The sequence below is a fragment of the Lissotriton helveticus genome, chromosome 3_1 (genome assembly GCF_964261635.1).
Source record: "Lissotriton helveticus chromosome 3_1, aLisHel1.1, whole genome shotgun sequence".
Taxonomy (NCBI): Eukaryota; Metazoa; Chordata; class Amphibia; order Caudata; family Salamandridae; genus Lissotriton; species Lissotriton helveticus.
Window position 1 is genome coordinate 1,873,406,992 of NC_136061.1, and position 15,640 is coordinate 1,873,422,631.

Here is a 15,640-nt window from a genome sequence, read left to right on the forward strand (position 1 = left end):
TGCACCTGCCTCACAGCAGGCGTAAGACTGAGGCGAACGCTTTCCCCATGTGAAAGGATGCATTGGTGGAGTTGCGTCATTTTTGTGACACACTCCAGCAATTAGTCACTTTTGCGCTTACAGATACATCAGAAATACTGACTTATCTGTAAGTCCTAGAAACATGATGCGTCATACATTAAATATAATCCATCATTGGTGTCACAAGGAGTGCACAGTTAAAAGTGACGCATCGCTGTTTTCATAAATAACGCTCTCAGTGTGCTTCCTAATCTGAGGTAACACAGGTGACATAATTGTGAAAGCTTCAAATTATTTTATGTAATCATGCACACACTTTTTATTCTTTCTCAAAAATGTAAAAGCTATTAATTTGCCCCAAAATCGATTTTTCAATAACATTTTAGAAACACAGTGCAGGTCCTATGTACAATCATTCCATTTCAGTACTGAAAAGTCACTATTTTACAAAATACATTTCCTATCTCTTGCAAACATTCCTACCAAGCATTACCCAAAAAATGAAACAAACCAACAGCAAAGAAACTCAGTCTGCTTCCCAATCTGAGGTAAAACAGGTAACATGTTTGTAAAAGAATCAAATATTTTTATATAATTATGCACACACTATTTATTCCTCCTTAAAAATGTTAAAGCCATGGATTTGCACTAAAATCATTTTTCAATTACCATTTTAGGAACAGAACACAGGTCCTATGTACAAGCATTCATTTTCACTACTGAAAGCCATTAATTTGCCCTAAAATCGTTTTTTATTTAATATTTTATGAACAGAGCACAGATCCTATTTACAAGCATTCATTTTCACTACTAAAACCCATTGTTTTGCACTAAAATCGTTTTTCAATTAACATTTTAGAAACACAGCACAGATCCTATATACAAGCATTCATTTTCACTACTGAAACCCATTGATTTGCACTAAAATCGTTTTTCAATTACCATTTTAGGAACAGAACACAGGTCCTATGTACATGCATTCATTTTCACTACTGAAACACATTCATTTACCCTAAAATTGATTTTTAAAATAACATTTTAGATACTGTGTGCAAGTCCTATGTACAACCATTCAACTTCACTACTGAAACATCACTATTTCACAAAATACAAATCCTCTATTTTACAAATATAGAAACCATGCATTTTCAAAAAGCATCACACAAACCAACAGCAAAGAAAATCAATGTGCTTCTTAATCTGAACTCTCTATCTAAATGAATCATAACTCACCTTTACAAATGCTTTAGGAGATTCAGAACAGTGTCAGATACACACACCAATATTTCTTTAGCAGAGCAAAAGGTATGTTCTCCAGGCACTGCAACCATTAATGGCACAGAAAACCTCTAATTTTACACACATATTCCTCATGGTAACCAATCAAAACTCTTCCCTCTCTATTTTCAAATCAACACCCTTCCCCCCCTCAGCCCTTTCTACCTGTTACCATAGCAACTCCCTCCTCACTGAGCTCCCAGGGTTAAAAGTTTATTCTACAATGTTGCAAATCAAATCAGCAAGCATGTTTGACCTCTCAATACGCCAGCTTATCCACTGCAATCTTTATTTAAATGACTTTTTCTTAACCATTCAAATAACTTCTTTCACATAACAGAACCATGCACCCTAACTTTCAGTTTTCAACTATCTGAATCCACCAATCATTGCTTGTGATTTAAGAGCACTCAAACTCCACAGGTTTTTTTTGTGCAAACTCCTACTGTTCCAACTGCCATTTCATTCCTCCACTTCATCTGACTGCACCAGAACCTCCTCTCACCATGTACTCTGTCTGGATTATTGGACATAGCTACATTCACTGGGCTCAAAGGTATGCGGCTACCTGAAATTTTCACAACCTTGATTTACCAAATGTGCACATAAAATGGATTGGCCAAAGAGGATTGAGATGTCATCAATTGATACCATTGGTGAAAACCTTTTACCTTCTGCCACACCCTGACCTCATAGTTTTGCACTGTGGTGGAAATGACCTAGGCACTTTGACTGGGGTAGGTCTGGAGATGCTTTTAAAGGACACCTTTGGGCAATTGATGACAATTTTTCCACAATCTGCCATGGTATATTCCAAAATATGCCAAAGACAGAAATGGAACTGGTCCAACCAATTTTGTCCACAATTTGAGAAAGCACGGAAACATGTGAATAAATCTGTTTCTGCTTACATGAGAGACTATGGAATGGGTTCAATATACAACAACAACTTGCGTTACAACATGCAAGATATCTACAGAGCAGATGGTGTGCACTTCTCAGATGAGGGGAATAGAATATTCCTCCTGAATTTAAGACTGTGCATTGGTACCTACTTGTAGGTACCTAAATCAGCCACAGAACCCAAAAGCTCTTTTCAGGGCTACCCTACCTCTGATCACTCTAAATGATTTTCTTTTTCTAACTTTTTTCACTATTTTTCACCAAAGTACGCTCCCCGGTACGCTCCCCGGTGCGCGTACCGGGCGCTCCCCCCGCGAAAATTTGTAAAAAAAAAAATTTCTCGCCTATATGGACCTCCTAAGACCCCCTCAGAAAACCTAGAGGGTCAGGCATGCCCCCTTATACCCATTCCCAACGTTGTTTGTCCTCCATTTTCTGTCTCAAATCTACCGAAACACAAAATGGAGGACTCCCGTAGCGCTGCTAGTACGAGTACCGGGGCGCGCACCGGGAAGCGCACCCAAAAATGTAAAAGGTTAATTTACATAAAAACCACTGGAGACACTTTCACCAAATATAGAATAGGCCTCATTTGTTAGTGCAGATATGCAACTTTCCCAGATCATCAAACTAAGGTGGTCATTTGTGGTCGTATTTGAGTAAAGATATGGTCAACTGGATTATTACATTGGAGGAAATGATGATCCTTTGCTTTATAGTTTTTCTACCTTTTGTTATCAGATGTCATAGTTATTTGATGAAAGTCACTTACTCTTTACATTCAATTGCTTAGTAGCTGAGACTGGTGGAAAAGGGGTCAATGCCTCCAAAGTGAGTTGAAAAATACCTTGGTGCAGGTGGTTAATTCTTCAGTGGAACGTTTGAATCATCGCTTATTTAAAGTTTGTTCAGAAGCAAAAATCAAGATTTGGTAATCCAGCCTATGAGAGAAGACAAATTTATGGAATCTTCTGAGTCAATGCATTTATGCTGCATAAGGGTGGGTCCATATGTAAAGCAAAGAGAGTAAGAAGATGGAGGGATGGCTTATGTTTGTACTTGAAATAGCAGCTAGTTTTGTAAAAGACTGTAAACACATACCCCCTGCGACACTGTCTATTGAAAAGTCACAGCCGGAGCAAAACTATACATCTACCAAGAAAGGAACTTTTTTGTCGAGTGAAGAAATTGTTAGTTCCCATATCGTTTGAGAATACTGGTCAGTCGGCAGTGGCACACATGATAATTCTCATGATAAGTTTGCCAGAAAGCCATTGAAAGGTGATATCTGGCATTTTAAATTTAGGAGCTTCTGGGAATTATACTGCTATTAAGCTGCTAAATCCTTGCACATTCAAATAATTAGGAAAAAGATTCCTGAAGATGGTAAGGCAGGTGTGATTCTAACGTATCCTTCGATCTAATTAGGTTTTGTAAGAATCGGTTTTCTTTGATTTGTTTTGGAAATCTTCCTTAGAAAATTCAATTTGACTTGATAAATGCATTTTAAAGTCACTTTGGAATGCCCTGGTTAACCTTACACAATCCCTCTATTGACTGGGCTGCCAAGACAGTTCAACTGAAGTTAGATATCATACAACTAGTCTGACAATCTCAGTCCAGAGAGTTGTCTTCTAGGGTGTTCGAAAGAGTGTTAAGTTTATTAAATATTTGGTAAGTTACTTAAAACCATTGCAATACAAATTTGACAAGATATATTTGCATAGTTCAATGTCTCACATAATTAGAAAATAAATAGGTTTAAAATTGAGTCTTTACATTCATATTTCAAAGTATCAGATTGTTAAAGAAAAAAATGAGGGTCAGAGGTGTTGTGGCCAGAATCTCAGCAGTGTCACCTGTTAGAAGGTCGTACTGTTCCTAAAGGATAATGTGTCCATTTTCCTTAAGTTGCAGTTTGGGTCTGCTGGGCTGGAGAAATTGTATTGTGACACAGTATTTGCGCGACATTCAACAAACATTTAACAAAGCAGCAATTCACCTTTGGGTCCCGTGGGTCAAAGCCAGCCAGAACTGCCTGCCTTCTTGAACGGATTACCCTTTGATTATAAGCCCTTGTTAATAGCTGGCTCTTTTCTTTGTGTATAATATTGCAGGAGCAGACGAAATGCAACAGGTCTTCCTTACTGGTCCCACAGAAGCGTCTGGGAGGTTTCCGCGCAGCCAGGGTGCCAAGTGATCTTTTACTGGTAGAAGCCACAACCAATAACTTAAGAACTGCAGCTTGATTAAGGCTGGATAGCCGGTTGCAAAATATTTTTGGAGAGAAATGGTTTGGTAATTTTTAAGCGTCATCCACTAATGTGCTCTTTGATAGTGTGGCTTCGTCCTCAATGACAGATTGAATTTTGAGTGACTTTATAGCCAGACGCTTAAATGCCTGAAGACTACTAGGTGTATCACAGAGTTGTGTAAGGCCTATCAGGTCGAGATATCCTCATAAGTAGACTCTTACCCCTAACGTGTTGCGGCACTGGAGTTCTTTCCCTAGCATGTGGTTCAAGGTGTTTGTTTCGGCTTTCCGAATCTTGTTCCAGCATATTATGTATGGTCCGTGCCTGACAAGTGACTGTTTTATCAATCCAAATTCTAATCTTATCTTTGCAGGCGAGGTGTAACTTGGCAGAAAAAAATATATTCTGTAAGCACTAGTGATTATGGTGTCTAGAGTGCTTCTGTTCCCGCCTCTTAGCTGTTTACTTCCGCATGAGATTCTTTGCAGAGGTTTCACTCTCGCAACTTCAAGCAGTAGCTTGAGGGAAGGGCCAGCAAATTTTTTCTTCAGGTTTTTGAATGCTGTGGCCAAAGCCAGGCCTTTCTTTTGTGCCACCTCCTTCTGGGCGGTGAAGGTGTCTTTCCTATCAATGATAATCCAGAGGTATTTGTACTCCTCCGTGTTTCCAGCCGAGTGTCACCCTAGAGTTTGAGTTATTGAGTTTCTTGTTATTGTAAACCATGGTTTTTATTTTGCCAAGGTTGATCATCAAGCCATTGGCAAGTGAGTAGGCCTTTGTGTTGTCAAGTAGCCGTTGAAGCCCCACCCGAGTGCGACTGACTCGTATAAAGGAAACTTGATATTACTTTGCTGCCTAATTTAGGAGTGTGGGGGTTGCAGGTCTGTAGTTGTTTGGTCAGATCAGCCAAGAAGCTCTTAAATAAGGTCGGCGCCAAGGCGCATCCTTGTTTTAGACCACGTGTGGTTAAGATTTTATGGGAGAGGTGTGTTCCTGCGCCTCACTTGGCTTGCACCCATGTGTCACTGTGTAGTATTATCAGCATATTCAGCAGGTTTTGCAGTATACTTGAGCTTGCTGGTGTCCGCCACAGCCTCCCTAGGTCCACACAGTCAAAGGCTGCTTTCAAGTAGATGCAACTGAGAAATAGTGGTGTATTGGAAGCGCGGACAGCATCCATTAGTTCAGAGATTGCTAGAATGTTTTGTGATCGTGCCGGATGATATAAAAACCCCAGTCTGATTGTATGGTATAATGGCACTGTTGCAGGCCCAAGCGTTTAACTCGTCAAGCACAGTTCCGGCAAAGTATTTGCCGTTGTTATTGATCAGAGTTATTAGGTGATAGTTTGCTGGAAGGGACCTGCCTCCACCCTTGAAAATTGGAGATATGATCGAGCCTTACCATGACGCAAGGAGTCTACTTGTGCTTCTGACCTGTATGAATAATTGTGTTAAAATGTCTGCCCAGAAGTCTGTCTCGTATTTGAACACTGCCGGAGGTATACTGTTAGGGCCTGGGGCTCCTTCTTTTCACCCTTTAACTATTTGCTTTTTGATGCCTCCACCTTTGGCTGCCCTTTGGCTTGTTCTGTAATTGAAGTTTCCCAAGGATCCATCTGGAGACTTTCTGTCGCCTGGTTTGAGTAGTTGGTTCACAGTAGCCCAAAATCTAGCATTTGGTGTTTCAGGTCGGTGTGTAGTTTTAGTTTAGCCCAGAGTTCATCTTCCTGATCTCTTTTTATTGACCATCTTAATTTCGGTCAAGTCACCTGATCTTTTCAGCAGAATTCGAAGAGCTTTATTTATTTCAGTTTTGTGCTCTCTGAATCTAGGATCATGTATTGCGCCGGTGTCCTCCTTGTACACTTTATTGGCAAAGTTGAGTTTGTTAGCTTTTGCATGTATTTCCCGAAGTGTTTCTATGAGGATTTCCAACATGTTGACCACGTCAGATTCTATACCCATGAGATTTTGGAGTATATCCCCTGCAATTGCAAGCAGTTGCTGTTAGGAGTGTGTATGTTGTCAGCTATTGGGTGAACTATCTTGTTGCCTCCTTGTTATGAAGAATTTAGTGATATTTTTTTTTACAAGAAGGCATATATGTCAATGACACGAAGAAGCTTTGATTACAAGATTACTTCTGTGGAGTTTGTAGGGTACATCATTACACCTGAGGGCTTTAAAATGGATGAAAAGAAAGTAGGAGCCATCAAGCAATGGTCTGCACCGACTTCAGTTAAGACAATTTAAAGTTTTTTGGGTTTTGACAATTTGTATAGTCGGTTTATTCACCAATTTTCTTAAATCATAAGAGCAATTACTAAATTTCTTTGGAAAGGAGTGGTTTTTCTTTGGTCAAAAGAAGCAAATAAGGCATTCTGTTTTGTGAAAGATTGGTTTCCTAGAGAGCAAATTTTGCAACATTCTGATGTAGAATACCCTTTCATTGTTGAGACGGATGCATCTTATTGTGCGAAGGAAGGCGTGTTATCTGAGAGAAACCCAAACACTAGTCTGGTTCGTTCCATAGCTTACTTTTCTAAGACATTCTCACCTGGAGAGATGAATTATACAATCACTGACGAGGAACTCATAGCCTTTAATAGCTCTTTTGAAGAATGGACACATTATTTAGGAAGGTGAAATCACACAATAGAGGAGAATACAGGTCACAGAAATGTACAGTTCTTGGAATCATCCCAAGCACTTACCCCTAGGAAACGTAGATGAACTTTGTTTTTCTCTCAAGGTGATTTTCGGATAAATTATAGAGCGGATCTAAGAATGGAAAGGCTTGTGCCTTATTACACCAATATCAAGTGAAAAATAGCGGATTTATCGCTGATAGCTTAAGGCGCAGGACGCTTCTACGAGCGCTTTGCCTCGCCCGCAGGCCACGCCCCTTTTTAGGCCACGCCCACTCCGACATCATAAAGGGACGCTGAGAACAAGCGCCACCATTACGATGCAGCACTCCAGAGGCAAAATAGCCGGGAGACATTTTTAAAATTGTGTTATTCTGTGTTACTCTGTGTTTTTAAAATACTTTACTCACCAGTACCAGCTTGCACTCTACAGCGGATTTATCGCTGATAGCTTAAGGCGCAGGACGCTTCTACGAGCGCTTTGCCTCGCCCGCAGGCCACGCCCACTCCGACATCATAAAGGGACGCTGAGAACAAGCGCCACCATTACGATGCAGCACTCCTGAGGCAAAATAGCCGGGAGACATTTTTAAAATTGTGTTATTCTGTGTTACTCTGTGTTTTTAAAATACTTTACTCACCAGCACCAGCTTGCACTCTACAGCGGATTTATCGCTGATAGCTTAAGGCGCAGGACGCTTCTACGAGCGCTTTGCCTCGCCCGCAGGCCACGCCCCTTTTTTAGGCCATGCCCACTCCCCCTGGCCCTCCCCTCTCCAGCTTTAAATCATGTGCGTTCCCAGGAAGCGCAGCGGACGAGCGCAGCGAGAGCGCCGTTTGCGCGCCGAAGGCGCGCTTAAGGCAAGCTCGTCTGTGCTCGTCCGCGACGAGGACGCGACCAGCGCCAACATCTCTTCTCAAATTTGCTCGCTGCCCCCTCGCTATACTCGAGAAACCCTAATCAACCTGCGAGAATACGCTCATGAAGGTAAGCTCACCTTTGATGACACGGCTTCTCCACTGCTTGACTTCACACAAAAGGACCTGCTCCTGGGAGGCCTTCTGAACGTCAGATCACTGCCTAAGCATGCTAACGAAATCCATCTCCTTATAGAATCCCACCACCTGGACGTCCTCTTCCTAACGGAAACATGGACTCACGCAAACTGCGACATTGAACTAGCATGGGCGTGCCCTCAAGACTTCAAAATACTGCACCTTCCCAGACCTAAAGGCCGTGGTGGCGGAGTAGGCATTATATACAGAGCCTCCTGGCACATCAACGCCATAGACATGGACACGGTTGCGGGGACTGAGCTCCTCGGCCTTTCCATAAACTGCCACTCCGGAGGTATCTTCTCTGCAATTATCTGCTACCGACCTCCATGGTCTTTCTCCCCCTCACAGCAGCAAGCGCTACTTTCCACCTTTACGAATATGGCAACCTCCCACAATAAATTAGTCATTTTAGGGGATTTCAACCTCTGGCCTAACGGGAGTTTAGACACTGGTCTAGAAAACCTCCTGCTCTCCTGCGAAAGCGTGGGACTCTACCTGCTGGTTAAGCAACCTACCCACTCAGGAGGCCACCGACTTGACCTCATCTTCTCCAGTCACGGTTTAATACATGTGGACGACATCCTGCCTATGAGCTGGACAGATCACGCTCTTATCAAATTCCACATTACCAGCAAAAAAACTTCAAAGCCGAATAATAGCGCCCCATCAGAATTTTACTATAGAGACTGGAAAGCTCTGGAAAAACTGAGCTCCACTACTTCCGTCTTCAATGTAGAAGATAGCTTCTCCCCAGTCAACTCGGTTGAAGACAACTATAGAGCCTTCTGTAAGAGGATAGTATCCTCTACGGACTCTATTGCTCCACTAAAAAGATGTAAGCCTAAAGGTAGAGCACCAGCCCCATGGTACAACGACTCCCTGAAAACTCTCAAATTAGTCTGTAAACAGGCCGAGAGGAAGTGGAGACAAGGTTACCATGACTCTAACAAAATTATCTGGAAAAACAAGCTCCTAGAATACAAATCAGCCATCACGGAGAGCAAATCCATCTATTACTGCTCCACCATAGTCAACGCCGCAAACAGTTCCAAAAGCATCTTCCAGATCCTGGACAACCTTATCCACCCTGACTGTGCCAAGAAAATCATCCCCCCCTCACAGACCCTTTGCAATAATCTCGCACAGTTCTTCACGAACAAAATTGAGACAATCATTCAGAACCTTTCTACCCCTCCATTACAAGATAATTCAAATTCCCCCGGAGCCGCCACTAATAACCTGGATCCACTAACCCCAGGACACCTACCAAGGGAATGTTTACATGCTATCCCCCCTATCCCCGAAGCAGACTTCGAGAGACTGGCACACGGAATCACTTCTGGGTCCCCCCTTGACCCACTGCCCCCTAAAACCTGGAAAGCATGCGGAACTGAACTATTCTACACCCTCCGTATGATCTGTAATCAATCTTTGTGCTGTGGATTTGTCCCCACCCCCTGGAAGCAAGCACTTATCACCCCGCTGCTGAAAAACCCCTCCCTGAACCCCGAGTGCCTTTCCAACTTTCGACCTATATCGCTTCTACCCTTTCCAGTGAAAGTGGTGGAACGCTGGGTTAGCTCCTGTCTCTCGACACATCTTGAGCAGAATCAGATCCTGGATGACTTCCAATTTGGTTTTCGCCCAGCCCACGGTACCGAAACGGCTGTGCTTACAGCCATGGAAGAACTTCGGATGCGTGCAGACAGGGGCCACGCAGTGGCTTTGATCCTACTGGACCTGTCTGCCGCATTCGATACGGTTAACAATGGGATTCTGCTGAAAAGGCTCAGAGAGGCAGGGGTCGACGGCACCGCCCTGCTTTGGTTCCACTCATACCTGAGGGATAGGAAACAGGCTGTGTCCCTCCCCCCTTTTCAATCCGCCTTCTCTCCAGTGCTTCACGGTGTACCCCAGGGCTCGTCCATCAGCCCGATCCTTTTTAACATTTACCTAAAACCACTGGTCACCTTAATCAAATCCCACAATTTGAAAACTGTAAACTATGCGGATGACACCCAGCTTATCCTATCCTGGGAGGGGGAAGACTCAATTCCTATGGAATCGTTCCACGACTGTTTAAGAGACACAGCCGGCTGGCTGCACTCGAATTCTTTGCAATTCAATTCCTCCAAAACCGAGGTTGTATTCTGCTCTGTGAGCCGGATTCCTCGTCTGTTTCCTACTGAATTCTGGCCCCCGGAAAATCTAGAAAAACCACTGCCGGTCACTAATGTCCGCAATCTGGGGGTCATGCTAAACAACAACCTTAGCATGCAAACGCAGGTAACCAAAACAGTCTCTACCTGCTCGGCCCTACTGCGCTCTCTACGTAAAATCATGCCACTACTCCCCACCCAGGCCCGAGCACTAATAGTCAGGTGTACTATTCTCAGTCGCCTTGACTATTGCAATGCTCTTTTACTCGAGTCCCCAGCCATTCTTCTGGACAGACTCCAAAGAGTCCAGTCGGCCGCTGCCAAACTGGCCCTTGGTTGGACCAGGAGATCTTCGGCCACAGCAGCCCTAGCCGAACTACACTGGCTACCTTTGAAGCAGCGAATAGCTTTTAAAGCACTCTGCCTTGTATTCAAGGCACTACACGGAACGGGTCCCAGATCCCTACAAAAAATGTTCTCTTGGTACACCCCCACTAGAACTCTCCGATCCACCTCAGCATGCCTTGTGTTGGTACCCAGATTTAACAAGGTTAGGACCGGGGGAAGATCCTTCAGAGTGGCCGCCGCCAAACTATGGAACAGTCTGCCGGTCGACATTCGCCAAACTCCACAACTCCTGCCATTCAGAAAAAGAATTAAAACTTGGCTCTTCCCCAAGTCCGCTCACTTCTAATTCCTTTTTAGCCTCCCGTCTCTATCTACCTTAGGAGTAAGCTCATCAGCGCCAGGATACCTGTTAGGTGACAGCTGCGCTTTACAAGTGTTTTAAATAATAATAAATAAATAAAATAAAAATAAGTGACTGAAAATCCACCATTAATTTGATCTTCAAATGTTTTTTGTGCTGCTCATTCTGTTGCTTTTATTAATGTAGACTAATTTCTGACCTAAGTACGTACTGAAAGTCAATTCATAGATACAGAGGTTTTTTTTAAAAAAGAACAAGGAAATAGACATGAGAAAGATGGATTGTTGTATCATGATAAGGTTGTATATTTATCATCAGATCATGTAAGGCAACATGCCATGAGGTAGCCTGTTACTAAAGATGCTTATATTTTTTATGCTGATCTTAAGAAAGCCTCAGCATTCCAGTATGTTGTGGGTCAGATACTTTGGTTATTCGAATAAAAAACATGCGTTTGAAAAATTCTTACAAATTGCAAGTTAGATTTGTGGGCCCATTCGTGGTTAAACCGATTTAGACTCTAAGGGGGAGATTTAACGAATCTCCACGCAATGCTGCGCAGCCTCCCGCGAGGCTGCGCTGCGTCGCGTGACACGGAAGGAGCAGGAGAGCACCATATTTTCAAAGAGAAGGCCCTCTCCTTCCCTTTCCCTTGCGCCAGCACGGATTACAGCTGCCATGCGCCACGCACCACCTTAGCTCCATAGTGCTAGGGTGTGTGTGTGAGTCTAGCATAGGCGCAAAATCTTAGTAAATCTCCCCCTAAGTATTATAATATTAATATTGACTCATTCTATAAAAATCTATCTGATTTTTAATGTTTCTTTGAAAAGAACTTGTTTTGCAAAAACACATCTTGCTTTTCCATCCTATCCAAAAGTTGAATTTAGAAAATTGATATGGGGTACATATGAATTTGAATGCACGAATTATAAGAGAGTTGGAATGTTTTGTGGATTGAAAGGTTCCTGTGGAATGACTAGGGGAACCTGCTTCCAATCTTGGTTCATTGTGAGACTTTTAATTAAGACACCCTGATAAACCAGCAGCCCCACTGCCGTAAGGGCAGACTTTGCAGCGGGTGCGGCATTGTCAGGAAGCAGTGTGGGAGACATTGTTGCTCAGTTTGGCTCATATGTGTGGAAACGGCAATTCAAATCTGGTTGCACTAGGTTCCTTTCAGGGAAGTAAAGGCATGGGGTGGTGGCACTGTCTTGACTGAGGCGGTTCACATAAGGAGAATGTGCTATGCAGCAGTATGCTGGAGACAAACTAGGTCAGGACCTCGTGCGTGCTGTTGAAGGATAGAGCCTATCTTGGACAGTTGAGTATAACGTTCCATGTGGTTCATGTCGTCCTTTGCTGGGCAATCGTGATAGAATGTAGAATGTAGAAGAAGCTGAGACATTGCTACATGGATCTCTTATTTCCCTTGCTAATACCTATTGCTTCCTTAGAATTCATATTGGTGAACATTGGGAATAAAGAGAAATACTCTCAAAACGTCTTTTATTGTGAAAGCGAAATTTGAGTTATGTTATATGTTGAGATGCTTATAATTTGTACGTGTCATTTTTAGGAATGAGCAGTCTTATCCTAAACTACAGAATGAATTAACAAAAAAGATACTTCTAAAGCTCAGACATTCAGCTAAAAATGGGTATCTTGACACTGAGAGTGAGTGAGTAGAAAACTGAGAAGAAAGGAAAAATAACGGAGAAACAAAAGCAAAATAATTGAGACAGAAACCCCATTATGTAAAGGCATAAGTGTTTAGTTTCTTATGGAATAAACTGTAGGCAGCAATAGATTTCAAAGTAGAGGGCAGCTGATTCCAAGCTTTTGCTACCAGCACTGCAAAACCTCTGTCCCTAAAGGGGTCTCTCCTTACTCGTGACACTGCCACCAAGACATTGAAGGAGGAGCAGAGAGTGCAACCTGGATTATACTTTCTGATATTGGTAATCAGGGCAGAGTCCCATTACGCACAAAGTACATTAAGAGCCAATAAAGGCCTCGAACTGTATCCTCTGGTTTACAGATAACCAGTGCAATTTGTTCCTGGCAACTGAGATGTTGTTGAATTTCTGCAATCCAGATACTAGTCTGATAGCAGTGTTCTTATAAATCACCCATAAAACACACATTTGTGTAATCCGTTCAGAAGAGAATAGACGATTCCACCACAGTAGGATGGTTTTTAAGGAATATTACTCTAATCTCTCTTACCAAAAATTCTCAAGCCTAGTGAGCAGAAGACCACAACCACATTAACCTTATCTTTTAAAGTTAGTCTCTTATAGAACTTAAAACCATGATTCTTTGCAACATTAGCAGGACATGGAGGATGGGCGAGACTAACCTCAATAAGTCAACATTCCATTCCATTCACTGTTAAAGTTAAGCACATAAACTCTAAGGACAAGATACTTAGACCTCTCTCTTGTCTTTTAAATATCAAATACATTCTGAAGCCATTCTTGTCTAACCAAAGCAACATATTGGAGTGGTGGAGCCTTGTCGCTCTGTTTTCTCTCTTGTCCCATTCCCCTTTCCCCACTTCAACCACTGGCCCTCATATTTCTGTGTATGTGATCACTGGTGGGGTGATGAGGAACAGAAAAGCATATTGCTCTTGTTGGATCCTATGCACAATGTTAGTGCATCCTGATAGCCACCCACCCCAAGGGTAGAAGCTGGGATTGATGGTTAGGAAAATAAAACAGCGCACACCAGGTCAGAGGAATCAATCAATCAGGTGTTTGTTAAGCGCGACTACTCACCCGTAAGGGTCTCAAGGCGCTGGGGGTTTGGGTTAGCAGGCTCCAGTCCATCAAGGGGGGGGGGGGCAGTCGATGAGCCAGGTTTTGAGGTCTCTTGCAAAGATGGGGAGCGATGTTGTCTGTCTGAGGTGGGGCAGCAGGGCGATCCAGGCTCGGGCTGCGAGGAAGGAGAAGGAGCGGCCTCCCGATCTGGTCTTTCTAGTGCGGGGACCACAGTGTTGGAGACCTGGGCAGATGGTAGGGTCCTCTGGGGTGCATGGAATTTTAGGCGGCTATTCAGGTATACTGGTCCGGTGTCGTGGAGGGCCTTGTGGGAGTGGGTGAGCATCTTGAAGGTGACTCTAGTTTCGATGGAGAGCCAGTGGAGTGTGCGCAGGTGCTGGGAGATGTGACAGTATCTTGGCGGGTCGAGGACCAATCTTGTGGCGGCGTTATGGATGTTCTGTAGCTTGCAGGTGAGGTTTTTGTTTATTCCGGCGTAGAGTGCGTTGCCGTAGTCGAGTCTGCTGGTGACATGGGAGTGAGTGACGGTCTTTCTGTGTTCGAGGGGGATGCATTTGAAGGTCTTACGTAGGAGGCGGAAGGTGTGGAAGCAGGAGGACGAGACAGAGTTGATCTGGTGGTCCATTTTGAGCTCAGAGTCCAGAATGATTCCCAGGTTGCATGCGTGGTCCGTGGGGGTGGGCGGGCTTCTGAGGACGGGGGGGGGGAGCCACCAGGTGTTGTTCCATGGGTCGGGGTTTGGGCCCTTGATGAGTACTTCTGTTTTGTTGGTGTTTAGTTGTAGGCAGCTGTTTTTCATCCATTTGGCAACGGCTTCCATGCCTTCTTGAAAATTGTGTCTGGCAGTATTGGGTTTATTGGATAAGGAGAGGATGAGTTGGGTGTCGTCTGCGTATGACACAATGTTGAGTCCGTAGGTTCTGACGATGGGGACGAGCGGAGCCATGTAGACATTAAAGATTGTAGGGCTGAGGAAGCGGCTGTTAATCCATGGGTGCTTACTGGGACGAGCACAGCATCTATACCCATGGCACATGGTGAATGCAGGTTGGAAGTGGCTATTAGGAGCAGAGGTGCTAGGCTGAGGGTGCCACCCACCTCAATGGTACATACGCGAAAGAGGAGACTGCCTGCCCATGGGTACAAGTTGAATGGTTTGTGTTTTTATAATAAATGCAGGAATACTCCTTGACTCAGAGCTTGCAGAAAAAGTGGTGTAAGGGCTGAATCAAGTTCTACCTTTTAGCCTTGAATAATTGAGGGGGTGGGGGATACGTCATACAGTCCAATCATATGACCCCATGATCACCTGAAGCCAATGGCTGATCTTTTACATTCATGTTTGAAGGTGCAGGAGGCAAAATGGTGCCTGCTAAGTTAGTCATATATGGTTCAAACACATATATCAGATTTCCTGCACAACCTGTGATCCAAAGTCTATCTCCTGGTATGGACAACTCAACCTTTCACTCTTCTGAGATTTGTAAAATGTGAATCATTCTATAGTGTTCGTTTCATCAATTATGACACAATCTAGAAGCAGGATGATTTCTGTATGAGGCTGTCTGTAAAAAATAAATATTCTTATTTTTGGAGTATCTGCTCCATACGATCATCAGGTAGAGGAGCTTACATCACTGGAGGCAGAATTGTGATTTTATTTTTCCGCTTTGGTTACATTTATAGACTAATTTATGCTAATGAGGATTTCCATGTTTTCCCAGTGGCGAAGCTAATGTGTTTTATGCCCGAGGCAAGAAAGGAACTGTGTCCCTGGCTGCTTGCTAAACTGTAAAATACACCAATACTCTGTTTTCAGT